We start from the raw sequence: 27,974 nt of genomic DNA, 5'->3' as shown, positions 1-27,974 counted from the left end.
AATTCTTGAGTACTTATGTCGAAGTCTCAGTAAAAGTAAGCCTATCATTGAGAAATAATAGGTAAGCAATAGAAAAGAGCAATTACTCTTGGGTTTAATTATAACAATTAGTTTCACATGAAATTTTAAAATTTTAGTTATTTAAAAATGTGCATCTATTACTATACCCCAAAGTGTAACAACATTTCCAAAAATGTTAAAAATGAGAAACCATCAAGTACTTCTTTGATTATAAATAATCTTTGATGAATTTAAAATAAGACTGTGTTAATTTTTCACTTAAAGATTTATCTATTCTAAGATTGAATTTAAGAGGCAGACTGACCTCAGCACACTCAGCTGGGAAAAGCCATCTTCAAGGAGATGCTACTCAGTATGCAGCACATACTTTTTTATATGATAGAGCACAGCATTTCAGAAGACAGAGACAGTAGCTTCGATGAAAGTCTCAAAGAGAAACTCAGAAGAAAAAGACATTGACTTCAAAAAAAAAGAAGCAAGTTTGTGGTCTTGCTCAAAAAAAAAATGGATTTGCTTTAAATTACTCCATTGGTGATATCCAATGGTGAAGAAAGCTTTGGCATTTCTGACCTTGGATACTGACTGCATGACACACAAAGAAGCCATATATTGCAAAGTTCCATGACTAAGCCCCCATGAAAGAGAGGGGAGTCATCTTGGATACATACAAGACAATCTTCTACCGGACGGGTGGGCCCTGGTGCAAGGACCTCAGACTCAAGCATCCGAAGCTTGGCTGGATTTGTATTCCAAAAATATCCAGAGGGAAAGCAGTAAAATAAAGACCAAAGAAAATCCTGAAATTGAAGGTCAAGACCCAAGTACACTAGGAACAAAGGACATGACCTAGAGTTCACGCCAGGAGGGGAAAAAATGCAACCTGAGCATGTTGTAGGTGAAGCCAAGCAGTGAGAAGTCATGTTTTGCAAATAGGATTGTTTTTGTGGCTTGCTTTTTTTTTTTTTTTGCTATGTAGTAGAGAAATGAAGGTGTGTTGGGTATGACTTTAACAGGGTCTTAGAAGACAATAGGTCTAAATAAACTTTGTTGGACATCCAGCAATAGATATGGCATTTCTTATTTTTGGTTTCTGTTTGCCTTCCCTTTGCTCTGGCTACTTACCTGTAACTCCGACCACAGTTAATGGCACCACCACTGCCCTCTTTGAGCAACACAAAAGCACGGGAGTCATCCTGACTCTTCCTTCTGCCACTGTACTCAACATCTGCCTTCAAATGGATTCAGCAATTTTAAAACTTAAATAAGTGTGTTTAAAGAGAAATATTCATATTGTTAATTAAAATGGAAAGCTACTATCAATTACTATAAAAGACATCTATTTTTAAAACTTCAATAAAAACAAAGCCAAGTCATTAAATTTTAGCAGAAGTCCATCCCTCTTTGTTTAAAAGGCTAACTGACTGGCAAATACCATTTAAGACACATTAGTATCAACCTAAGGCTTTCTTCATGGAGTGATTAAAAGGTAGTTGAAAAGAAAATTATTTTTTCCTGTGAGACTTATGATTTAAAGCTGCATACTTGTGCAATCAAAATGTCATTTGTAGATACATCCCATATTTTGGGAAGCACTGTGCTAAGAGGTAAAATCCAAACTTGATAGCCTGGTATGATCTTACTCCTCAACCTCATTTCCTGTCACCCCACAGCCATATACCCTGATTATATCTGATGCCATTAATTTCTCCATTGTGTTGGCTAGGAAAACATGCCTTCCTCATGAGGTCTCAGATGTGAAATCTTGAGGGTCCTCCCAGGTACATTTCTCCTTACCACTGACAAAGATTCCTCTTTGACCAAACTCTGAGGTTCCTCTTAGTCCTCTTCCCAACTGGGCTTCAGCCTCGGCCTATAAAGACTTCAGTAAACACTACTATGGTTTCTAACCACTCAAGGCTGCATCCCTAGCATGCCTCTAATGCTCCCCAAAAGGGCCTGCCTAAAAGCTGCTGAAAGTATTCACTGTTTACTCCAGCCAACACCTGGAGATAAGGCCGAGGTCTCCCAGTCTCTTTGGGAAGAGAAGAGCTCAGCTTTGAAAAGCACCAGTTAGCAAACCCGGATGGATTTCACACAGACCAAATACCCACCTCCGGTTTTTTGTAATTTTTTTTGTATTTCCCTGAGAAAATGTATTGAATCCTCACTCACTCCATTCTCTGCTCCTTTCTTCTCCCTTTAAAACACCAGTCACCTTTGTGCAAATCCAAGTTGAGTTCCGTTCACACTTTTCCCTGTTGCAATAGTTAGTACTGATTAAGCTCTACCTTCACCACTTTAACTGGTGTCTGTCTTCATCTCCACACTGGAATTATTGAGTCCCCCGTACTCGCCATGCTGTGCCCAGATCAGGACCTGTGCAGTGTCTTCGTGTTAGAAATAGCAAACTTCTGTTTCCTCCCAGGTTAGTGAAGTGCAATGATTAAACAAGATTTTGTCACATAGATTTTTGCACTGCATGTGAACTATGTATGAAATAAGTAAACTGTATTTTGTCACATAGATACCACCCATCACTAACTTGGTAAATACCTGCATCCAAAGAAAGGAGGAACTAAGTTATCTGACCAGGGCCATGTGGAGAAGACCTAACTTGTTGCTTTAGCGTTTATCTCAAGTCACAAATCATAACAGGAACATCACACACCGCATTAAATTTACAGCTTAAAATCTTTTAAAATCTTGATCAGCTTATTTTCCGTCTTTCTTAGCTTCGTCAGTATTGCTTTTTAAAATTCTAGTGTTTCCAGTAACCTCACATCTTCCTCTTTTGGATGTCCACTTCCTTTTAAAATAACAATTGTCTACTTCTTTTCATGTCTTTTGTTTTATATTAGTAAGAGCCTTTCTATAACTAGAGCACGGGGAATTTACATGCAAGTGATGGGAGACGCTGGGTTTTTACCACCAAATGTGTTGTGTTTTATTTTCTTCGAACTTGCTGAAAAATGCCACGTTATGCAGAGGCCTATGTTATTCCATGAAATTAAACGAACCGTGGCCCCGAAGTGCAGTGAGGCACACACAGTCTGACCTCATTGTTCCAGGAAGCGGAAGAGTCACCAGTGCCTGAGCTCAGACTCCATGGGCCTCTGAGCAGCTCTGGTTGGTTTCCTGCAGTAGCTCTGAGCTCCTGGCGGAACAGCCACTGCAGGACTCTGGAAGTCACAAGGTAGGGAGATGGCACTTAGGCCCATTTTTTATGCTCTCTCTTTTGCTGAAGTTTATTTAGTTACTTTTATTAAACGGGTCGTTGTCACATGATTTATTTTTCTTACTTAAAGGTGATGCACAATAATTGTTGAGCTAGCATACTACTAAACGTGGAAAAGTGTCCTGATTTTGCCAATGATTTGTAAGTGCTTCTTCCTGTATACAATTGTACTAACATTAAGCAATAAATGTAGAATTCTTATTGGGGTTGATCTATGGCAAATCAAGTCTGATTTTTGTTTGCTTTTAATCACTACTTGTATCAGTATCACCGCATTGCCTAAAACCCTGTTGTTTCAGCCTCTGCCCCACCCCCTCTCCTAGTCGATCTTCCTGCACCCAGGCAATATCCATAGTCATTAAATGAGCCTAGAATTAACCACATGTTCCTGGGCCCAGAATCCAGCATGCCGGCGGAGTGTCCCACGCATTCATGCACCCAGAAACCTGCAGCCACTCCCTCACCCCGCAATTTTGTGGCCCAGTCCTCAGTGTCGGATGTCTGCTCTAGAGACATCCTCCACTCTCCAGGATGCAGCTGGGGTCCTCAGCTAAACCACCCTTGGTTTAACAGAGGCCCTGTGTCCTCACTAGCACCTGGCCTGACACCTCGCACTGTCGCTAGACACTGGCTGGAGCTCAGCTTCCAAAGGAATGAGCTCTTTCTTTCCCTTGCCTGGAGTTAAAACTATAGCACTGCCAGGAATTCCTGTTGCCATATCCTCCCCCACCAGATTCCAACCCCTTATAATAAATCATTCACGGCCCAGAAGGCTAGTCCCCATCCCCCACAGATATTGTGATTGGAAATGCTGGCCACTTACCTACCTCAGACCCTTGGTCCCAGCCCCCTTTTTTCCTGGTTACTTCTTCCTAGACCATGAGGTTCAGCACACCTCACAGTAGGGAAGGTGTGGGATAAGACAATGTCAGTGTGCAAAGAGCACTCATCACATCAAGAAATCTTGAAGACATCTTTTTTTTATTTAATGCAAACAATCACCACAATTAATCTGTTTGGTGGTTTCCTCTTTTTTTTTCTTATGAGAAAACAGTATAGTTTCCTTTTGTTTTGTTTTTCCAGAATTTGATAAGCCATAGGACCAAGTTATTCTTTTTGAGATACCCCAATATGTTAGATGCTAGAGAGCCCAGCTAGTACTCACATTTAGTAGTTAGCTTTGTGTTATGAGCTTGATTCTTTCTATAAAGCTTTCTGCGTTATCTATATTTTGTGCTACTCGGTTTCCATGGCAACGTGTTTGTTCCTATGGAGAAACAAAAATGAACACCTAAACAAAGTTAAACTTGAAGATATAAAACTTCACTCAATGAATAATTTTCTCAGAGGCTGTTAAAGAACAAATGAAACAACAAGACAAAAGGAAAAAATAGATCTAGGTTTCAAGTTTAAGCTCAAAGCTAACAAATTGCTGCTGATTTCTTTTGACCTGGTAAGCAACAAATCATTCTTGGCGTCCTTAATAACAAGGTTAAGCAGACTGTTCTTTCCCCAAAGGCAGTTTTCAAAACTCACTACCTAGGCAAAGGGCCTTTTTAATGGTGATGTGATGGTTTGTTTTTATTTTAGCAACTTGATTCTCATAGTGGCAATTTGTATTTACATATTTCAAGGATTATTGGGATTTTCATAAAGCTGCCTAAACTTAAGTTAACTTGGTCTGAAAAAACCTACACACTAATGTGTGACCAAATGAGCATAAAATTATATTTTAAACAAACAGATTATTTTTCTTTCTTTTTTTAATGTCCAGACTTTTTCAAGCCTATCAAAGGCCAGTTTATGCCATTTGAATAGCGCTTGCTGCTTTGATTGAACATGAAGAGAAGTTAGCCTTAGTGAAGGCTCACACTACAGTGGCAAATTCCTAGCACTGTTACAGCAGGACTTTGAAAGATACCAGTAAAATAATTCACACCCATTTGCAAGCTGCAGTCAAGTGACATCAAGTCAAAAAGACAAAGCCAGGCGCCCCAGTTCTTTGCTCGGGGAACTCCCTCCTCCCTTCTGCCTGCCTACTTTTCCCCCCACTTAGACACTTCCATTTATCGTCCACTCCTTTGTGTGGTGTTCTCCAGCCCATTGTTTGCCCTTAGCCTCAACCTCCTTTCTCCCATTTTGTTCTGGTGTTCTCACTCGCTTTTCTTGCTGTTTTTCTGGCTTCACTCTTGCTTTTTCCTCTCTTCCCACTTCAATCTTTAGCTTTCCTTACATTGTCCTTTTTTTCAGTGTCCTTCCCTGCCTTTAGTTTATTTTCAGTCTTGCCACCTATTCTTCCTCTTTTTACACCCTTTCTTCTCTTGGAAGTTTGTGCATTTTTCTCTACCTTTTAAAAATACTATTAGTCACTGTTTCTGGATGTATTCTTTTCCTCTGTCCTTTCATGTGTTATTTTTTCCTGATCGTTTGAATCCCAGTCCCACTGACTTTGTGCAAAAGATTATGATTTGAACAATTTAAAGTATTTATTGAATATAATAAAAGTGAGAAGAGGACTTCCGGCCAAGATGGAGGCTTAGACGGACACGCTAGGTCTCCCTCTACAACTAGAGAGGAATACAACTACTTCAAAACAAAGGATAACTAGAAATTCCAGAAAATAAAACTACACAGAAGCCCAACATATGAAGTTATAAACCAGCGGTGCCATTTGGGCAGGTAAGAGTTAAAGAGGGCAGTGCTGTTTGCGGTCGCACCCGGAGCGGCGGGCGGGGAGGAGTCCCGGCTACGCAAGCCCCTGGCGGTGCGCGACCCTGGCGAGGAATCCCGGCTGCGGTCAAGTCCCTGGCAGTGCGCGACCCCGGCGCTGGGGAGAGCGGCCGCCGCATCGCCTTGAACAGTGAGGCCCAGGGGGGCGGGAGGACGGATCCCGGTCTCCTAGCTGAATAACTGTGTGAATCCATCTTGGACCCCCGCCCCCAAAGAAAGCACCACAGGGCTGCGAAATAGGTCGCAGACAGGCGCCAGTCGCTGAATTGTGACGCGTACACAGGCACTGCCCCCGACAGCCAGCCCAAGAAAACAAAACGCATCTGTCAAAATGTGGCAGACAACTATAGAAATCCCGGTGGCACAGCTCACCAGGCAACAGATAGAGAACCTGACAGATGAACAGATAAGAAACCTGTCAGAGGCTCAGTTCTGGGCCATTGTTATCAGGTGGCTTACAGAATTCACAAAAGAGCAGGAAAAAGATAAGAAAGAAGCGAAAAACATTCATAACGAAAGGAACAAAACCACATACAAGACAGATGGTGAGGAAAAAAATCCAGAGTTCATTTCAACAAACTGGAATATGGAGAAGGAACAAGCAGTCAACCAATGCAGAGAGAGGAAATGGGAAGCAACAATGAGAGGATCAGAAACCTCTGGGACAGCTATAAAAGGCCCAACATAAGAATCATTGGTTTGCCAGAGAGCGAGGAAGATGAACTAGAACTTGAAAAATTGAGTGAAAATATAATAAAGGAGAACTTCCCAGACTTGGGGAAGGGAATAGACTTGCAGGTCCAGGAAGCAAGGAGAGTTCCCAAGAGACTGGACCCAGGGAGAACCACTCCAAGACACATTATAATCAAAATGTCAAAAATTAAAGATAAAGAGAGAATCTTAAAAGCAGCAAGAGAGAAGAAAAGAATTATGTACAAAGGGGTCCCAATTAGACTATCAGCTGACTTCTCAAGGGAGACCCTACAGGCAAGAAGGGACTGGCAAGAAATATTCAAAGTAATGAAAATCCAAAACCTACAACCACGAATACTCTATCCAGCGAAATTGTCATTCAGAATAGAAGGACAGAGAAAGTGTTTCCAGGACAAAATAAAACTGAAAGAGTTCATTAGATCCAAACCACTGTTATATGAGAGGTTAAAGGGACTGGTTTAAAAAACAGAAGCTAGGGAGATGAAACAAAGGCAAACTAAACAGGCAACGAGAGTGGAAAAGGAACTGTGGGTACGGGAAGCATATTGGGGGGAGGTCAACAGGGAGGGGGAGTGGGGAGAGGGAGGGAGATGATATAGGAATTGGGGATCATGGTAGGAGGGAATGGAATAGACGGAGAGAGGTTGGGAGGAACTGTATGCACAACTAATGGACATAATCTAAAAGGGGGGGACAACTGGAGGGAGGGGGGCCACCGGGTGGAGGGGAGCAGAGGGAAGGGAAATTGGCACAAATGTAATATTTTAATCAATAAAACACATTAAATCTGAAAAAAAAAGTGAGAAGAAAAGTTAGCCTCAGAAAATAGCATCTTAAACATTAAACTGCCTTTTAAAAATCAGTTTCTTTGCCCCCCCCCCCAGGTTCACAGTGAATAAAATCAATGAGATCTGCCATCTTCTGTATTTGTCTAGATCAGGCATTATTCACCTTTATGAGAGCAGGACTCTGAAATCAGCAAGTCCAGCATGCTGACTTGTTGCCACTCAAGATAAAATAACTTTTGCTCATTATGCGGTCAACTGACAAGCAGCAAAATAGAGATGTGGCTCAGGATTAATTGTGGTTTTTGAAGCAATAGTTACCAGGATACAAAGGTTTTTGTCCTACTCATTTTCCTATGGTGTTTGGTGGGGGAGGGGGGTCACTTCCATCATTTTATATTATTTATTCCATAAAGCAAATAAAATAATAAAAATTTCTTGAATACAATTTTTTTCTCTGGTCTCATATCATCAAGTAGCATACATTTTGAGTTGCTTTTCTTCTTTTTTTTTAAGTTTTGGGATTTGGATGTTTATCTTCCCTTTAGAGACTTTCACCTAATTTCTTAAAGCATGCAATAGTGGGTTGCATATAAAGATAAATAGTCCATTCAGATCTAAATGTATTATTTTGAAGTATGAGATATATATCCTAATATCTGATTTATTCATGACCATACAGTTGTGTAAATTATATGAGAGACCTACACATATAACTAAACCATTAGTATAATGGCAGAATCCTTATGCTTGGGCATACTTGAAATTAAACTTTAATGTAGATTACATTAATTAAGCACCTAAAAGTTATGTCCATCCATTGATAAATTTTCAGTCTTTTTAACCCATAAGAAAATATTGATGTACCATAACATCAAGGACTTGGTCACTCATTTTCACACACCTTTGCTTTCCCCAGTTCACTGCTTTTGTATTTAATAGATTTTTATCTTGCTTAAAGACCCCAGGTTCTGAAAAAAGACCACGACTTAGAAATTAAACTACTATTATATAAATTTTTTTAGTACAGAGGACTTTTCCTTATCTTCTTTCTTTACTTCTGATCAAATTGTAGAGCTAAGACATAGAGACATGCAAATTGAGCACTGCACATGGTGCAGGACCATTCTTGCCCTATGTGCAGGGTCCTATAAGGAGTTGGATTCATTAGGCAATGCCTGCTGAAACTATGCCATGCTCTTTCTCATCAGATGGATAAAATTTTTACTTTAATAATGTTTGGTTTATTCTCCAAAAACAATATCCTGAAATGTAATATTTTAGACTTAAGAAGAAACTTAGAGATCATCTGGTTCTCTTTCACGTTATAGAGAAGGAAGATGCTTCCGGAGAAATGATTTATAGGCATAACTCATTTTATTGCACTTTGCTTTATAATACTTCACAGATACTGAATTTTTACAAATTGAGGTTTGGTGGCAAGTTTAGCAGCTCCATTTTTCCAATAGCATTTGTTCACTTCCTGTCTCTCTGTCACATTTTGGTAATTATCACAATATTTCTAACTTTTTCATTATTATTATATTTGTTAGAGTGATCTGTGACAACTGACCTTTGGTGTTGTTACTGTAATTGTTTTGGGGGAACCACAAACTACATCCTTACAAGCTGGAGAATTTAATTGATAAATGTTGTATCTGTTCTGTTGGGCCATTCCTGATCCCTCTCCCTCTCCTTGGGCCTCCCTATTCCCAGAGACACAACTATATTGAAATTAGGCCAATTAATAACCCTACAATTATCTCTATGTGTTCACATGAAAGAAAGAAGCCACACATCTCTCATTTTAAATTGAAAGTGATACTCCTCTGTAAACAGGACTGATAAGGAAGCAAAAGAGCCTTATTACTGATATGGAGAAATGTTTAGTGGTCTGTATAGATCAAATCAAGCACAACATTCCCCTAAGACAAAGCCTAAGCTAGAGCAAGGTTCTAACTCTCTTCAATTCTCAGAAGACTGAGGTACATGAAGAAGCTACAGAAGAAAAGTTCAGAGCTAGCAGAGGTGGATGAAGTTTAAGGAAAGCAGCCACCTCCATAACACAGAAGTGCAAGGTGAAGTGCGGATGTAGACAGGCAGATTTAACAGTGGGCGTACTGGGTGCGCACCCTGGGCCCCGACTTCTGAAGGGCCCCACAAAACCCCAACTTTACACTTTTTTCTAATGACACCAAGTTTGGTTTCATTATTACACTGCATAAAATATGGTTAACGTGTATTTTTATTTTCGCTGTCTCTCTCTTTTTTTTTAAGGGGCCCAATATTTTCTTCTGTTCCCGGGGCCTCAATCGACCTTAATCCACCTCTGGATGTAGAAGTGGCAGCAAGTTATTCAGAAGATCTAGGTAAGATAATTAATGAAGATCGTTATACTAAACAACAGATATTCAATGAAGGCAAAACAGTATTCTATTGTAAAAAGATGTCACATAGAACTTCCATAGCTACAGAGAAGTCAATGCCTGGCTTTAAGGCTTACAGGTCAACTCTCTTGTTAGGGGATAATGCAGCTGGTGATTTTAAGTTGAAGCCAATGCTCATTTACCACTCCAAAAATCCTAGGACCCATATGATGATGCTAAATCTATTCTGCTTGTTGTCTATAAATGGAGCAACAAAACCTGGATGACAGCTTATCAGTTTACAGTATTTTAAACCCACTGCTGAGACCTACTGCTCAGAAAAACAAACAAAAAAAAGATTCCTTTCAACACAATACTGCTCACTGACAATGTACCTGATCACCCAAGACCTCTGATGGGGATGTTCAATGAGAGTAATGTTGTTTTCATGCCTGCTAATACAATATCCATTCTGCAGTCAATGATCAAGGAGTAATTTTGACTTTCAAGTCTTATTATTTAAGAAATACATTTCATAGGTCTATAAGTGTCATAGATGGTGATTCCTTGATGGATCTAAGAAAAATAAGTTGAAAACTTTGGGGAAAGAATTCACCATTCTAGATACCAATAAGAACATTCATAATTAATGGGAAGAGGTCAAAATATCAACATTAACAGAAGTTTGGAAGAAGTTGATTTCAACCCTCATAGATGACTTTGAGGAGTTCAAGACCAGTGGAGGAACTAATTACAAATGTAGTGGAAATAGCAAAATATCTAGAATTCAGAGTGGAGCCTGAAAATGAGGCTGAACTGATACAATCTCACGATAAAACTTTTAACAGATGAGGAGTTGCTTGTATAAATGGGCAAAGAAAGTGTTTCCTTGAGGTGGAATCTACTCCTGGTAAAGATGCTGTGAAGACTGTTGAAATGACAAAGGACTTAGTATATTATATAAACTTAGTTGATAAAACAGAGTCAGAGTTTGAGAGAATTTACTCCAATTTCAAAGTAAGTTCTACCATGAGTAAATGCTATCAAAGAGCATATCGTGTTACAGACCATGCATTCATGAAGGGAAGTGCCAAATGATGCAGAAAACTTCAGTGGTGTCTTATTTTAAGAAATTGCCACAGCCATACCAACCTTCAGCAACCACCACCGCGATGAGTCAGCAGCCATCAAAATCAAGGCAAGACCCTCCACCAGCATAAATAGTACAACTCATTGAAGGTTCAGATGATGGTTAGCATTTTTTTTTTTTTAGCAATAAAGTATTTTTAATTAAGGCATGTACATTTTTCAGACATGAAAGTGATTTTGAAGAAGAGTGATATTACACCAACCATTACATTTCTTTTTTGCCATTTTGGTGGTCTAATATCAGATTGATAACTTGTCTTCTGATAAACTATCAATTTCCAAATCACTACAATATATTTCAAAATCACTCAGACAGATAAAGTATCTGCATATAATTCATTGAAAAATTCTTCACTGTCAACAAATCGTGATGTTTGAAATTTTTGTAATACTAAAATTGTGACAAAAACCTAGATATCAAGAAAAATAACATTTTTATAATAAAGTGAACACGACTGAACAAGATGAAGAAAGATTTTACAATATCCTGTATTACCCTGAATTTTAGAAATTGAAAGAGCTAATGCCAGTGCAAACATGAGCTAACTCGTGACCGGTCAACAATGTTTGGGCAAGAAGACATGAGTTAACTCATGACCGGTCAACAATGTTTGGGCAAGAAGACACAAGTTAACTTGTGATGGGTCAACAACGTTCGGGCACAAAAGCATGAGTTAACTCTTGGCCAGTCAACATTAACAGACCACGGTAAACTATAAACAGAACTTTTATATGCATGGGGGGGGAAAAATTGTGGTTTGCTTCATCGTGATTTTCATTTTATTGCAGTAGTATGAAACTGAACCCACAATATCTCCAATATCCTGACCACAATTTTATATATATATCAACAGAGTCAGGATTAGAGCCAGCTCTCCTAATTCACAGCCTCAGGAATATCATTTTGAAGACATTCATGGTGACATAGAAAATATTACATTTCTACCACGTAAATTCCGTAAGTACAGCTTTGTAGATCTTTAGCCCAACTTACTCCTAGACAAAGATATTACATACTGTTAGAAAACTGAAATAATTTCTGGCTAATTCCCCTTGTGTGGCTTGCTCTGTAATCCACCAGCATACTAAGTGGTTTTCTGGGAAAGGACATCACCATCTCCATTGAGTAATGCAGTTAAGAATCCTTAGATAAGGAACTGTTCAATGCTACTGTTTCATCTATATTACTTCAGTATAGTTTTAGAATATTAACATTGAGTAATTGAAATAGAATTTCTTAGGAATTAAGGTGTTTATTTTCCCAAGAACATATTAAGAAATGACCAGTCTATTTATCTTCCATATGGAACTTTATTAATATCAAATCACACTTTCCCTTACCTTTTTTTTTAAATTATTTAACAATAATGTGTGGTTTTTGCTATAATATTTTGTTTCTGTTCCCTTGTTGCATATAAATAGCTTGTTAACTCCATGTGTACTGAGTTTGTCTTTTGTTTTTTCCTCCTCTATGATCCTGGATGTGCTTATGGTTGAGGTTAAATGCGGGCTCTTTAAGTAGACAAGAATTTAACTAGAGAAACTTCATCACAAATGTCCTGACTGATTGGAAGCAAATATCCAAATTTAGTCTATGTTGCCAAAAATGTTGTCAAAAGGGTATGTCATAAATCTAAATGCTAAAAGAATTAATCATTAATGGTTAAAAAAAAACTTTTAAAAGAAAATTACTATAAAGCGGTATCTAACAGTAATGTTTTAAATGTTTCTTCTCTCGAACCTAATAAACAAAACAAACAAATGAGCAAAACAGAACCAGAGGCATGGAAACAAGGAACAGACTGACAGTGAAGGGGGGGGCGTGGATAAGGGGGGAAAGAAAGGGAAGGGCCTCATCAAGGAACTAGTATAAAGGACCCATGGACAAGGATAACAGGGTGGGAATTGACTCAGGGAGTGGGGGATGAACGGGACAGGGGAGAGCAACGGGGGGAAAATTGGGACAACTGTAAAAGAACAACAATAAAAAAGGCAAAACAAAACCAAACAGAAGTTTCTTCTAGTAGACATGCATATTAATGAAAAGAACAAGCAGGGAGAAAAAACTAGTGCATACCATCACAAAATAATGAAGCTTTAAAAAAAAAAATATCCAGCTTTCCCCCTTTTTTAGAAGAACTGAAAGAGGTATCTGATGGATTTTATCATAAGCCTTCATTTCAGAGAGCAACAAAAGCAGAAAAGAAACACACATTAGTACTCTAAGAAGCCATCGTTCCTGGCAGATGTTGCAAATGAGTTAGATCATTGACCTTCTTTTTTTCCGGGGCCTTGTGTCAACTTGGAGTGGAGTTTCCAATTGCACAATGAGCATCTGGACAGTTTTGACATTTTTATTACACCCTCTGAGTTCTTAAACTGCTACCATTTTGTTTAAAGATCATTTCTTTCATGATTAAAACTATTATTGAACTGCCAAACATAATTCATCCCAATCTCTGACTCAATACCAAACAATTATCTTTCTAGATCCAGTTTCTTAACTCATATTCATAATCAGAATACCTGTTATTTTGTCAAAATTAAGATTTGGTTGATTCTTTGATGATATTAACATCCAAATCCAATTCTTTCTAGGCCTAATTCTGTTTCTTGTACTTGCTTTGTACTGAATTATTATGATTTAAATAGCCTGTTTAACATGACTACTTTCAAACTAGATCATAAATTCTCCAATAAGCAGACAAAGGAATTCATAATCATAGCTCTTGGCTGCCACCTAAAGGTTTCTTTCTTGTTTTATTTTATGTAAGACCTACTGTGCATGCCTTTTATAATAAAATTGTTGCCTGTGTCATCACATTTCTATATGTGTATAGGGTAAAGAGACTACCTATGTCTCTTTTACTTTGGAGTATTTACATAAGCAGCTTATATAATTACATCCACTTCTCACTCTATTCCTCTACACAAAAGCAATTTAAACTAGGTCCTCTAAGTGGTATGAAGATTTTCTATTCATTCAAGAAAGAGAGTGTCCTTATTATGTACCACCCCCAATTCCAGGCCCATCTTGGAAACAGGAAGTTAAGTCATGGTCTCTGGTTCAAGAAACACGCACCCGTTGCCAATGATGTAAGAAACTGACTTCTCTTATGTCATAATCTGGATTAGAATTACCATCAATGGGATGTCACGAAGTGAATCTAGTCTAAACAAAGAGAAATGTTTCTGATTTACAACTTTCCAAGGTAAATTCAATCAAACTCACAACTATGGAACCATTGCTGAATATAATGTATGTGCTAAACTCTTCAAACGTTACAGGTGTAATCTCTTGATTATGCTTGAGGGTAAATGAAATACTAGAATTAATAATTCTGTGCTCCATATCCTATTCTCACTCTCTTTACTATCCTCTGAGGAAACACTTGGTTGAATCAAGCACATTATCTCCAATCCCCTACTTGGATTCTGACAATGTCATGCTTGGAGAATTAAGTCATGGCAACCTATGATATGAACTCTACAAACTTCTCATTTCAAAATCCATATAGACAGAACATCTATGAATCACCAAAATAATTCTTAAACATGTAGACATGTTTTATTAGCATGAATACTTGCCATTATAGACTCCATTTATTTAACCTTTGATTTCTTTACAGATCACTATTGATTATTAATTAATTCAAAATACATATTCCAGGTACTTGCTTTGTGTTCAGTATTCACCATTGTCAGTGTTCATTAAAACAGACTGTTCTTTTCCTTCATGGGGCTTGTAAGGGAAACAATAAATAAGTAAATAAATAAATCACTTTATCATAAAAACTACAAAGAAACTTAACAATGTATTGTGATAGAGGATAATGTTTAGGAGAAACAGATCTACATTAGGTACAGTAATCAAGGAACCCCTCTTGGAGGAGACAATATTCAAGCAGACTGAAAGAAGAAGGAGCCATCTCTGCCAAGAATATAAAGAGGCAGAAGGGCGGTCTGTGCAAAGGCCAAAATACTAAGGGAGGGCCAAGGGATCCAGAGCAGAGTAAGAATGGGAGCTTCATGAGATGAGACTGGAGAGAGAAGTCAGAAGGAACCCAGTGGTGTAGGTTAAGGACTTTGGGTTTTATTTTAATAAAATGGAACATGACTGCAGCAGATTATAACTTGATCTCGCGGCTGTGTTGAGAAGGAATTGGAGGCAGCCAAGAGAAGATGCAGACAGAAGTCTAGAACAGAAATGCAGATGGGAGATTTGTTGGTGACATGGACAAGGGTGGTGATAGCAAAGGCAACGAGAAGTGAACACATTTGAGATGAATTTTGGAGCTAGACTCAACAGGACCGGGAAGTAGGTTGGACAACCCCTTGGTTCTGCCATTCCTTTCAAGATTGTTAGCATTTGCTAATATAAAGATAGATTTGAAATGCCAATACAGTCTTCCATATTAAATTTAAATATATAAATTAGATTATGTCACACCTAAGCTTTAATTTATCAAAAACAATATTTTATGAAAATATCTTATTAGAATGACCTATTTGTATACCAATAAGAAATACTTATTGTCTAGCATCTTCTGCAAATGAAGTAATCTACAAAAAGTAATTTTATGGATGGTGATAGTTTGTCTATTAAAAACATCAAACCTTATTTAATTTAACCACTTAAAGTAAATTTTTTTTTCTAAAATTGTTAAATATTTCTCAAATCTCTTAAACAGAATATATTTAAAACAAACATTTCAAAACTCGGGCACACCATTTTGAAAAATAGTTGCTGTGCTTCTGTAATATAGTAGTACCTCTAAAAATAGAAAAAAGGGAGTTTCCCTATTCCAAAAAACAAACTTCTGCTTTGAAATAATTAAAATTTTTGTTGTTTTCCCTTCAGTTGCTCTTGCTTCTCATTGTGCCAGACTATAGCCATCCACTTCTGACCCAGGCTAACATGATGTTTTTCCTCTGCTGTAAAGCTGGGAACTCTGCTATCAGATTTTTCAGGCAAGTTAATAGTGTTAGACTCCAAGTAAAGTATGAACTTTTGCATCTATGATTGCACAAAGACCTTTTTTGCACGCCGTTTTCTCAAGAATATTTTAGGTTATTGAAGTTGCTTGATCAGCAAAATTCAAGTTAAGGAGATGTCTTGTGCTAGCATTATATTTCCCACATTTTCCATGATGTTCCTTGAAAATGGAATTTATATTACCATATACATTATCATTTTAAGTTTCTAAAAAGGACCTTAACACAACTTCAACTCCATCATTATAAATGTCAGTTTTCATTTGATACCTAAAGTATAGTTTTTGTATGTAACATAAAAGCATATAAAATTTGACCATAAAACTAGACTAAAAAAAAAAATCCCAAATTTACTGACTTGTACTATAATGTTATCTCTTTCCTTTTTCCATTTTGACATGCATGGAAACTAAAACAAATCAAATGTCCACAAAATCCCAATTAGCAACACTACTTTCCAAGTGTCTTTTGACAAGTAACGTGCATGTTGCAAATGCAAAGTCACGTTTGCAGCAGCTCTTCTGAATAGCTATATTCCTCAAAGCACTCTCTGTATGACCACCTTGTTTTATGAGGAAAATAACATGTAACTATGTAATAGAAATGTGTAAATGATTAAAGCATTTGTATAAACAAAGAACAGTCTCAAGGCACATAAGTATTATTTTAAGGACTTTTTGATAAAACAGATACTGATGCCTAAAGCTGACCTGCCAAGTGAGAATCTTTCAAAGTCCAGAAGTTGGTGTTTGAAACAAGTATTCCCCAGCTTATTGATATAGATGGTCCTTAGAAGAATCTTTAGATAGCATTGTCATAAGACTACAAGTATACAATCCTAAATGATCTGCCTTTTCAACTTTGTGGCAGATTGTATTTTCCAAAGATGACTGTACCAATACATACCATCCTTCATGCTTTTTCTTTAAGGTGACAGTGACATCTCTCCACCAAAAGAAGGGGTTTCTGTTTCCTCTCCTTGAATCTGGGCAGACTTTGACTATAGTGAAAGTGATGTTATGTGACTTCCAAGGCCAATGAATAATATGCAATCAACTTCCGCCTAGTTCTCTTGGGAGACTTGCCCTTGGAATCCAGCCACCATGCTGTGAGAAAGCTAAGCAGCCACGAGGAAAGGCCATGTGCAGGTCTTTCAGCTATAGCTCCCAAATAAACCCCTGTCGACAGCTAGCCATCAACTGCCAGACATGTGAGTGAGCTTTTAGATGATTCTTGCCCTCAGCATTTGGGCAACCGCAGTAACACACAAACAAGTTCTCTCACCTTGTTAAGGCCAAATTTCAGATCTGTGAATAAAACTAATGTCACTGTTCTAAGCTACTAAGTTTGAAGAGGTTTTTTACAGAGCAATAGATAACTAGAGCCAATTCCAAATATTACTGGCACTTCTTTGGATGAAACTGAAAGCTGTAGATAAACCCTCATGCATTCTAGTTTGTGTTTAAGTATATCTAGTTCTATCCAGCCAGATCCACCCCAGACCCCCATGCCTGCTCTTGCTTTAGTTTATTGCCTAGATCTGCGGTTCTCAATCATGAATGTCCCCAGGGGACATCTGGCAACTTCTAAACATATTTAATGATTGTCACAACTGGGGAGAAAATGCAATTGACCTTTAGTACATAGATAGAAACTAGGGATGCCAGGTAAACACCCTACAATGCACAGCACAGCTCCCCTACCCCCCGCCAACAACAAAAAAAAAATATGCAGAGATTGAGAAACTTGGACCTATATCTGGTCCAGCAATAAGGTACTTCATTCTTACCCATAATTCTTTTCAGCATCATATAGGTCTAGAGTTCTCAACCTGGACTTAAGGAAGTGGTGTGTTGGGGGGAGGGAGATGAAAATTAGAACATCAGAATCATCTGTGATGATTTTTAGCTCACACAGGTGAGTCTGTAGTGCTCAATCCTAGCTAAAAAAAAATTAAAATAATTTGTCAAATGTTATTTATTTCCAAAACTTTTATTTTTACTATAATATTGTGGTATTTTTAAATACTAACTCTATTTATACCAACTCAATCCCTAACTCTAGATTCTGATTCAAAAAAATCCTGGATGCCAGTAGTTTTTAAAAGCACATAGGTAGTTCTAATGTGTAAAAGTTGGTGTAAGAAGAAGAGATATTGTCCCCTTTATCTGGAGATTCTGACTCCTAACTTGGGGAGAAACGTTGGTGGAGTGTAGAGAGTGAGGCTGGAAAATCCTGGCAGGTGATTCTGTTGGCACCCTGCTCTGCCTTGCCCCACTGAGAACCTTTGGCCAACATGCTCTCCTGCACTTAGCCTGCCCTGTTCTGGCAAGTAAAGAATCTGGTGCCAACCTCTTACTTCATTCTCCTGCAGGCATTAGGATGAAAGCAAATGCTAAGGCTTAGCTAATTCTTGTTAAACCAGTAAAAGCCGAACAACTGAATCTTATATGATGGGCCCAGTCTGCTATGCACCTCTCCACCAGTAATATCAACTCTATTCACTAGATTTTTCCATTACTTGCTTAAGGTGGATATAAAAACATCAATTAATATTTCTATAATTATACTCCTGGAGAGTCAAGCTAAATCAAATCATTTATATAATTTACATAGTTCAAGGTGTTGATTAAAGTAAGTAAAATGTTACCCTGCTGAGGTTCATCTCCTTCCAAATAAGACTTGCCTTGCCTCTGCACCTCCTGAAAAACACCAGTGAGGCGTATGCATTGCCATCTGCCTCAGATACTAAGCAGATGAATGCTCATTTTTTTTTTAATGACTTGGGTGGAGAAGTAAAAAAATAAAGTGAAATAGCCTATTATAAAAATAATTACTTTGGCAAAAATGTGTTATCTCACCATGACAATAAGCTTTTCTGAACACGTTATTATTCCAAAAAAACTACACTTTTCTTTTCAAAATGTATTTGTTGAAGGAAAACATTAATTTAATAAATTAAATTTCTTGATAATTACTGAGTTGTAGCTTTTCTGTATTTAACTCTTTCCCATTAAAGGCAAAACCAGAAAGAATATTCAATATCATAATTATGCTTCCCATCTATAGAAGAGAAACATGAATGTGTCTAAGTTTCATGTGCTAACTGTACAATGTGTGAGCCTGTATGTACTAGAAAATGGTCATGGTTAAGACCATTAGCTCTTGACTCAGACTTCCTAGATTTAAATCCTAACTCCACCATTTACAGTGTGATGTTGGGCATGTTATTTTATCTCTTGTGACTCAGTTTCATCTTTTCCAAAATGTTAATAATAAAAGTACTGAGGTCATCATTAGTTTGGAAGATTAATAGATAATTTAAATAACCCTGGCCAGCTGGCTCAGTAGGTTGGAGCGTTGTCCTCATAACCAAAAGGCTGTGAGTTCAGTTACTGATCAGAGCACATATCTAGGTTCCCCGGTCTGGGTACATACGGCGGGCAACTAGTCGATGTTTTTTTCTCACATCGATGTTTCTCTCTCTCCATTCCTCTCTCCCTTCTTCTCTCTCTAAGACAAATGAAAAAAAAAGTCCTCAGGTGATAACTTAAAAAAAGATAATATAAGTAAAAAGTGATTAGCACAGTGCCTGGCACATGATGTACTTCATGAATAAAAATCAAACCTAACTGTCAAATCTAACTGACAGTGGTTCTGTCACTAAATGCTTGAGCAACTTTAAGTCACTTTGCTTCTTTAGTATTCAATTTTTCATTTGTATTATAAAAGTCTTAATTCCTAAAATTAGACCATAATCTGAAATATTAATTCCTACCCCCAGGTAAGCTGCCGACAAGTAAGCTGTCTTATCAATATGGCTTATGTTGTGATGCCAAACAAAAGTTTCCATCCTGATCTTATAAAAATATGAAATACAGCAGTATCCATAAAGATTCTCAGAGAAATGGAGAAGTCTCACTCTCTCCAGTGATTCCCTGACCTTATTCATCCTCTTCACATCTCAGCATCTCAAAAGACGTCTCCCACTTGTTCATGGACAACATGCCCTTCATGAAGGAAGATCGTACGGCAATTACACTTCCAGTTGTTATTTCTCTCTCTTCTCTAGAAATATATTGTTTGATGTCTTGTACATTATTTAAGATGAACCTTTAAGTTCTTCAAACTCTTGTTATCTTTTACCCTTCTAATACTCAAAAGAGTATTTATAAATAGTTTCTTAAAGGTCTTAGGCCTAATATCACACTGAACAAACACTTCATGTAAATAAAAAATCTGATGTTGCCCAGTTGTAAGTACATCTTTGTTTAAGCATCTGATGCTGTCTTAGGTGTCCATAATAGACACTCATATTACTATATAGTTTCAGGACCTATAAATAACTGGTGAGGTTCTAGTTTCATTAAGGTAAATTGTTTTAATGGAAGAGAAGCTGTTGTTCATATGGAAAATGATACAATAATTAATAAATAATAATATAAGAATAAACTGTTTCACGTACTCACAACTATAAACCTACTTTTGCCCCACCCTGTATATTAACAACAAAAGTGGTGAATACAGTATGAACAAAGCTACATAAAAATAAAGCAGTTAAAATCCACCATGAATATGCTATATATGCTTCACATTTTCTATAACAAAAACACATTACTTTTTTTTATCCTCACCTGAGGACATGCTTATTGATTTTAGAGGGAGGGGAAGAGACGGGGAGAGAGCAGAAGAGAAACATTGGTGTGAGAGAGAAACATCGATTGGTTTCCTCTCCTGTGCACCCTGACTGGGGACCGAACCTGCAATCCAGGCATGTGCCCTGACCAGGAATTAAATCTACAACCTTACGCTTTACAGAACAATGCTCCAACCAACTGAGCCACACCAGCCAGGGCAAAGCACATTACATTTTAAATGAAAATATTTTAATTTAAAGATTACTTAGAAGTGCAAGACATTGTAGATTATGGCTAGAAGAATTCAGAAAGCTTTTACAGATGTGTCATTATAAATGACTCTTGACCATCAAGTAGTACAAATGAGGAGGAAAGGGGGAAGAAATCATGTCCAGCTGAGGATGAAGCCTAGGAAAAGGCAAGTTAAAGTGTGTGTAGCAAATGAGGATTCTGTCCGTAGAGCATAGGGTAGATGGGGTTGGCCAGAGGGAGGGAAAATATCGTGCAGAATGGTACTGGGAACGTAATGTGGAATCAGAATATTCCAGGTTTCAGAGCTGATGCTATGGGTCCCCTTTATGGCCTGGAGAAGGGTTGGGGAATGACACAAGATAAACTATAAGAGTGTTTTGTTTTAACAATAAGTTTAGATTTATGTTTCAGAAAATAAAACCTCTCATAGTAATGTGGAGATGAGATGGCTGGGATTTTGAGAAAAGGAGGAGAAAAGTCTGAACTAAGGAAGTAAAGACATTAAATAGAAAGGAAAAGACTGGAGACGCTTCACTGACATGGGATTCAAGCAGCTAATGAGAGACAGGTGTTAGGCAGCAGAGTCTCTAACGACAACAAGAACACCTAGGACACACTAAAAAACTTGATGATGTCCTCTACTACTTCAGCTCGAAAAGGTTCAAATGACCAGAAATATCATTTGCAGTTTTGTTGTGACTGCATATCATACTCAAATGTGCATATTTAGAAACAATTTTCTTATATTTCTGAATGTTTAGAGGACAAATTTCACAGACATGAGATTAATGTTTCAAATACTTTAAAGATTTTATTACAGGTTGTCAGCTGATTGCAAGAAAGTTTGAGCCATTTTACTATTCTACTATAAATAAGTTCTTATTTCAACCCTCTGTTGTTAGCACTAAGTATTGTCACTTTGGGTAAACTTGTCATCTCAGTATTTGAATTAGTATTTTTAATAACTGATGAAGCTGAACTTTTCCCAGGTTTTAAGTATTTGTATTCCCTATCCTTGAATCATATTCTGATGCTCTTTGCCAGTTTTCAGATTTAGTTGTAGAAACATATTCTATGGTAGATATGTATTTTACCTATTTCTGAAATATTTATAACACCTAAGCTTTAAAGAAATCATCATCAGATATTTTGATTTGTTGTTTGAAATTAAATTATTTTTTACATTTAGAAAAAACGTTTTTTACTAATATTAGAAAAATGATATATATAGTTTCATAGTTTTATGCTAAGCCCATTAATCCATCATGAATGTATTTTTCTATAGAGTAAGTTTCTAAAGGATTGTCTTTTCCAAATAGCTAATAATTGTCCCAATACCATTTATTAAATTATTTATTCCTGCTCCATTGATTTTAAAGCATATTTTATGTTATATTATTATTCATATCAGGATATATTTCTGAGCTATTCTATTTACCAACTCAGTCATCTTTTCTTATTATTACATATTATTTCCAAATGAGATATTATCTTTGGAAAATGATTGAGTTTTACTGATGCTTATATTTTTCCATAGGACTTACCACTTTACACATACTAAATGTTCAATAAATTTTTAAATATTTATTAAATGAACTTTTAAATTCAATATCCTATGCCTAATTTACAAGGAATTTCCTCACTATGTTAAAAGGTCACATTCTTCAAGGTGAAACATGAAGTAATTTTGAAATCAGAGAAGGGGGCTGAGAATGGAAGCATTCCAAGTATAAAAATACCATGTGAATTTGATTAGAATAATTTAAATTTTGTAGTGACTTCATTCTCCAGAGGCAATGTGATCATGAGAAAATGCTGAAAGGGGGAATGTTAAGTCGTGGGCTCACTGTGAGTTATTGAAGTTCACAAAGACCTTTAGCTGTATAATGATGTGCAAATCAGTCCACAAACCACCATGGCTCAACAGATGAACTATGTCAATAGTGAAATGTTGTCTTTATAATGTCTGCTGATTACTTTATTTGGGAGAATCAGCCATGGACTCTTAACATTGCTGTACATTTAGAGTACTGATCAAAAGAGCAATAATATTTAAAATGTACTATATACTTACTGACCTCCTGACTACATATAAGTTTAAACATGTTAAATTGTAAATAAAGGGCAGTATTAAGCATGTCATCCCTGTCGTGTACAAATTAGTGAAGCTTTCATATAGTTTCATATCAAACTGTACAAGGATGTCTTCAGGCTGAAAAGACTGTGGAACAATTTTGTTTAATTAAGGAGACATAAAACTAGACTGTCATAGAGAACACTAGGATTACAGGCTTCTATATAAAGACATGCTCACTATATCTATTAATGTGGGTAAAGAATTGTATGGTTACCAGAAAAGGAAAGTTATGTATAAAGCAAAGCAAAGACACTTGATGTTATTTTTATGACAATATGGAAGTCTTGAAATAAGCATTTATGCATTTTCAATGTTGTTTATATTGCAAAATTTAAATAATCTAAATTAGCACTGCAAAAACCCTTGGGATAGTAAGTATATAGTGAATTCTAAAACGTTTCGTTCATGACCCTTACTTTGACTCTAAAAATAATCTTATTTAGTAGTTGTGTGTGCATGTGTATTTTATAGACTTCATTTTTTAGAGTAGTTTTAGGTTCACAGCAAAATGGAATGGACAGTACAAAGAGTTCCCACACACCTCCTATTCCACCCCACCCACAAAGGCTCCCCCAACTGTCAACATCACATATAAGCAGTACACTTGTAACAATGAATGAACCAACAATGACACATCATTATCACTCCAAGGCCATAGTTTACATTAGAGCTCACTCTTGATGTTATACATCCCATGGGTTTGACAAATGCACAATGACATGAATCTACCACTGTAGTTTTTTAGAGTAGTTTCACTGCCCTTAAAATCCCCTGGGCTCTATTGATTTATACTGCCCTTTCCCATTACCCTAGCAACCATTTTTAAAAATGTCTACATACTTTCGACTTTTCCAGAATGTCACGTAATTGGAATCATATAGTACGTAGCCTTTTCACATAGAGTTCTTTTTCTTAGCAATACGCATTTCAGTTTCCTCCGTGGCTTTTCATGGTTTGATAACTCATTTATTTTAGCGCTGAATAAGATTGTATTGTCTGGGTGTACTACAGTTTATTTATCTATTCACCTATGGAATGGCATCTTGCTTACTTCCAAGTTTTGGCAAAGTGCAGGCTTTTTTGTGGATATAAGCTTTCAACTCCTTTTGGTAAACACCAAGGAGAGCAATTGCTGGGTTATACAGTGAGAACGTTTAGTTTTATAAGAAACCACCCAAGTCTTCCAAAGTGGCTACACAATTTTCCATTCCCACCTGCAATGAATGACAGTTCCTATTGCTCCACATCCTTACCAGCATTGGGTATTGTTAGTGTTTTGGATGTTGGCCATTCTAATAGAAGTGTAGTGGCATCTTGGTGTTTAATTTGCAATTTTGGTAGTTATTTTAATGTCATCATCACATAAATAAATAAACTGAGGCCCGGGAAAGTTACATAACTTGCCCGTGGTTCCACAGCTACTAAGTAGCATATTCAAACAGTATTTTTCAGACTTTAGAGCCTTAGTGCTTTTTATTCTGTGGGTTGCCTTATATCAAGACAAGAATAAAATTTAAATTTGCACATGGAGGACACCAGAGAGTATTCTCTGGGCTCATTAATTACCTATTTTAGTTTAGGTCCCTCCAGAAGAGGGCATGGGGACAAGGAAATACGAGGAAGCAGAGGGGAAACGAGGGAGGGAAAGGCAGCCAACGAACAATATGTTTGAATGCAGTTATCACTGTGGGCAACTGCACTTACTCCTCTAGGGAACCTGGGGCAGAGGTGCTCTACATTACACAGAATGTGGTGTGTGACAGTCCCAGTCCTTGGTTTGAGACTGGTTCAGTATAAACAATGTATAAAAAGTAAAAGTAAGTCTTCAGAATATTTATAAAAATTTGATACTTTTATGACACCGATTTTTTATGTAATTCAGTTTTGGAGTACCCATCCATGATGGATTGAAATAAAAAACTGGCCTAACAATAGTTTGAGAAGCACTAGTGAAGAACACAAGGCCCAAAGGGATTCCATGCAAGAAGCAAGAGAGCTTAGGGTACTTACACCTCACTTCCCATCAGGCCAGTCCTTAGTTGAGCAGTTTCATTTCCCCAGTATTTCTGGCTGTGTGGAATGAAGCAGAGTACCTGGAAGGACACAGAAAGGTCAACGAAGAATCTGCTGCAGCTTAGTCATTAAAGAAATTTACAAACCTAAAAAATTAAGTCAAACACCACATCCCTACAATCATTCAGATAGCATCCGTTTGCTGCATGCTATGGAAGGATAACACAAAGCTAGGGTGAAACTGTGCACAGATCAAATGTTTCATTCAAAAGTACCCATGAAGATAGCTAATGCTGCCAACCAAAGCATCGACTAGAGGGCAGGGAAGCGAAATTAAAGCTGCATGATTACCCAAAATCCAACGGTCATGAGAAGCTGCAGCATGTGGAAATCAGGATATGTGAGTAATGAACGTTCGTCACTTTTCAGAGCTCCCTTCATCAACCTAAGACAATTTCATGTCATCTTGTTGGGAAACAGTATTATATTTTCCACTGAGAAAGCCAAAGGCAAGAGCTCTGCCTCTCCACCCTCCAACTTCAGAAAGCCAGGGGGACTGATATGTGACTGCCGTTCTGAAAATGAGACATTCCCAACCAAGATTCTGACTCTCGAACAGGTGGTCCAAAAATGAAGGGATGGTTAGAAAGCATTCTTGTTATCTGGCCACTTCCTGCTACTGCTTATGCCTCCTCCCTTGATTTCTGCCCTATTCAATCCTGGTCTCTTAGCATCCTGCTGATTCTGTAAGCTCCCAATTTCCTTCCAGTCATTTCTTTTCTTTTCTTTTTTTTTTTTCTTTTTGCATGGCAGCCACAGTCTGACTGTTACTTGAAACCAAAAGTCATCATTGATATGAGGTGGTAGAGCGGAATCAGAACTCAGATTCTTGCCTGCTCAGTAATTCTCTTGAAGTGAAGTCAGTCTCCTCACCAACCTGGTTCTCAGTTTCCACATTAATAAAGTAGGATTAAGTCTCATCAGTGTGTTTTATGGAAAATTAACCTGTGAGACATTCTCCGAATAAAGGTTCCTTCCTTTGGAGAATCCAATTGCGTTTAGGCCTACTTAAGTTCCTAGAAAATCCTCCAGTAAGAAATGTAACTTATCTTTAACCCATTATTTCCCAAACTTAATTATGGAAGTCTTGTGGCTTAAAACAGTAACATCTCATAGAGTTAATCATCCACAGGATAGCGTGGGAAGAGACACTGACTCAAGCATTTCATTTTTCTTTGACTTTGCACCTGATACTGCAGTCTGTCAATGATCACACATGAGGCCTTTGAGGAATCTCTGTATTAACCCATTATGGTAGGGGTTATTAAACCTCAGCACATAAAGAACCATCTGAGGAAATCTTAATAATGCATGTTGCTGAGCATCACACCAGATCTACGAATTCAGAATCTCCTGGAATAGAACTAACGAATCACTCTGCAGGTGATTATGTTGGAGAGAGTCAGTCCACAGTATGAGGGACACTAACTTATGTAATATTTCAGTGAAAAGTAACTTTCAGTGGGTGCTTATGTTCCTTATCACTGGAAGAAGCTTGAAGTCATAGTCACAATAATACATCCCACTGGCTGGGCTGGATCATCTCTTAAGAGCTGTTGATGAAGCAAGCTTATAGACAGCTTGTGAAGATTTGCTTAAAACCTATTAAATAACTTATTAAATGCTCTCTCTGATACCAACTTTTGATACAGACAGTCCCAACTTATGATGGTGAGACTTACAATTTTTTAACTTTACAATGGTGTTAAAGCAACATGAACTCAGTAGAAACTGTACTTCGAATTTATTGTGTTAGGTGATTTTGCCCAACTGTATGCTAATGCAAGTGTTCTGAGTATACTTAAAACAGGCTAGGTTAAGCTATCATGTTCAGTAGGTTAGGTTTGTGAAATGCATTTTTCACATAGTATTTTCAACTTATGATGGTTTATTGGGACATAACCCTATCATAATTTGAGGAGTGTCTGTTATATAAAATGTAAATATGATTTTATATGTAATTATGAGGTCAATAATTTGGACAAAATCTAGTTAAAAGTCTGAATCAACACTAAAAGGAGCATTCCTGCAATCCATCTATAGCTTATTCGTTTCTCACCATAAACTGAGTTTGTGAGACAACAAGGTTAAAGAAGTAGGAAAGGAACTTAAATCTTTTAATTTTATGACTTTCTACCAACTAAAAGAATCTGATGATAGGAAGACTGGAATGAATAGCTGAAAAGTTAGTTTCACACTATCTGTGAATTTCACTTGCTTTCAGTACCACAAATGATGAAAAATTAGCTGTCAGAAATTTTAAAGCAAGACAGCAGAACCTGATAAAGACAGGAATTAATCTGGAACTTTTTTTTCTGTTAGAATTCTTCAGGTAACATGAGGAAGATAATGCCACATTTCTTCACAAAATGCTGTACATTTTCTTACAGGAAGAAGAATGAGTTGTGGTGACAAACAACATTTATTGGAAACAAGGAAACATTTTGTTCCTAGGCCACTAATTCCATTTACTGTAAGAAAACCCTACAGATGGTTTGCAGGGTTGAGGAGGATTCACTTTTATCTTTACAGGCCAAAATGTGCAGATAACTTGTTTGTACGTAACTTACAAGAATCACAGTTTCACAGCTGGGATATTCTGTTTTACTTTATTTTGATAACCAGAATTATAACCTCTTTGTAACTGGGAAATGGTGATAAATGGCACTGTGTTTATTCTTCAACAACTTCATAAAAGTGGCATCCTGACATATATTTGCCTGGGCTTCACAAAAAAATGTCGGGGGAAAAAATTGGAACTATTGTGACAATATAATCAATAAAATATATTTTTAAAAAATGTCGAAGTCTTTCTTTACAATACAGAGTGCATTCACACACGGACCCTTTTAGGTATTATAGATTGACTTTTTTTTATTA

The 27,974-nt window shown here is 37.2% G+C and overlaps 1 long non-coding RNA gene across 1 annotated transcript; it reads left to right on the top strand.

Moving 5' to 3' along the window:
* The first annotated feature begins 3,118 nt into the window (after nucleotides 1-3,118).
* Nucleotides 3,119-27,858, top strand: LOC150001360 (uncharacterized). The gene is made up of 4 exons (XR_016513024.1): nucleotides 3,119-3,214; nucleotides 9,763-9,854; nucleotides 11,855-11,958; nucleotides 27,485-27,858. It is a non-coding gene; the product is annotated as an uncharacterized LOC150001360 (long non-coding RNA).
* The last annotated feature ends 116 nt before the right edge of the window (nucleotides 27,859-27,974 follow it).

The sequence above is a fragment of the Furipterus horrens genome, unplaced genomic scaffold (genome assembly GCF_987537825.1).
Source record: "Furipterus horrens unplaced genomic scaffold, mFurHor1.1.pri manual_scaffold_9, whole genome shotgun sequence".
NCBI classification, from domain to species: Eukaryota; Metazoa; Chordata; class Mammalia; order Chiroptera; family Furipteridae; genus Furipterus; species Furipterus horrens.
Note: the sequence above shows the minus strand (reverse complement) of the source record. Positions and strands in the feature narration are given on the sequence as shown.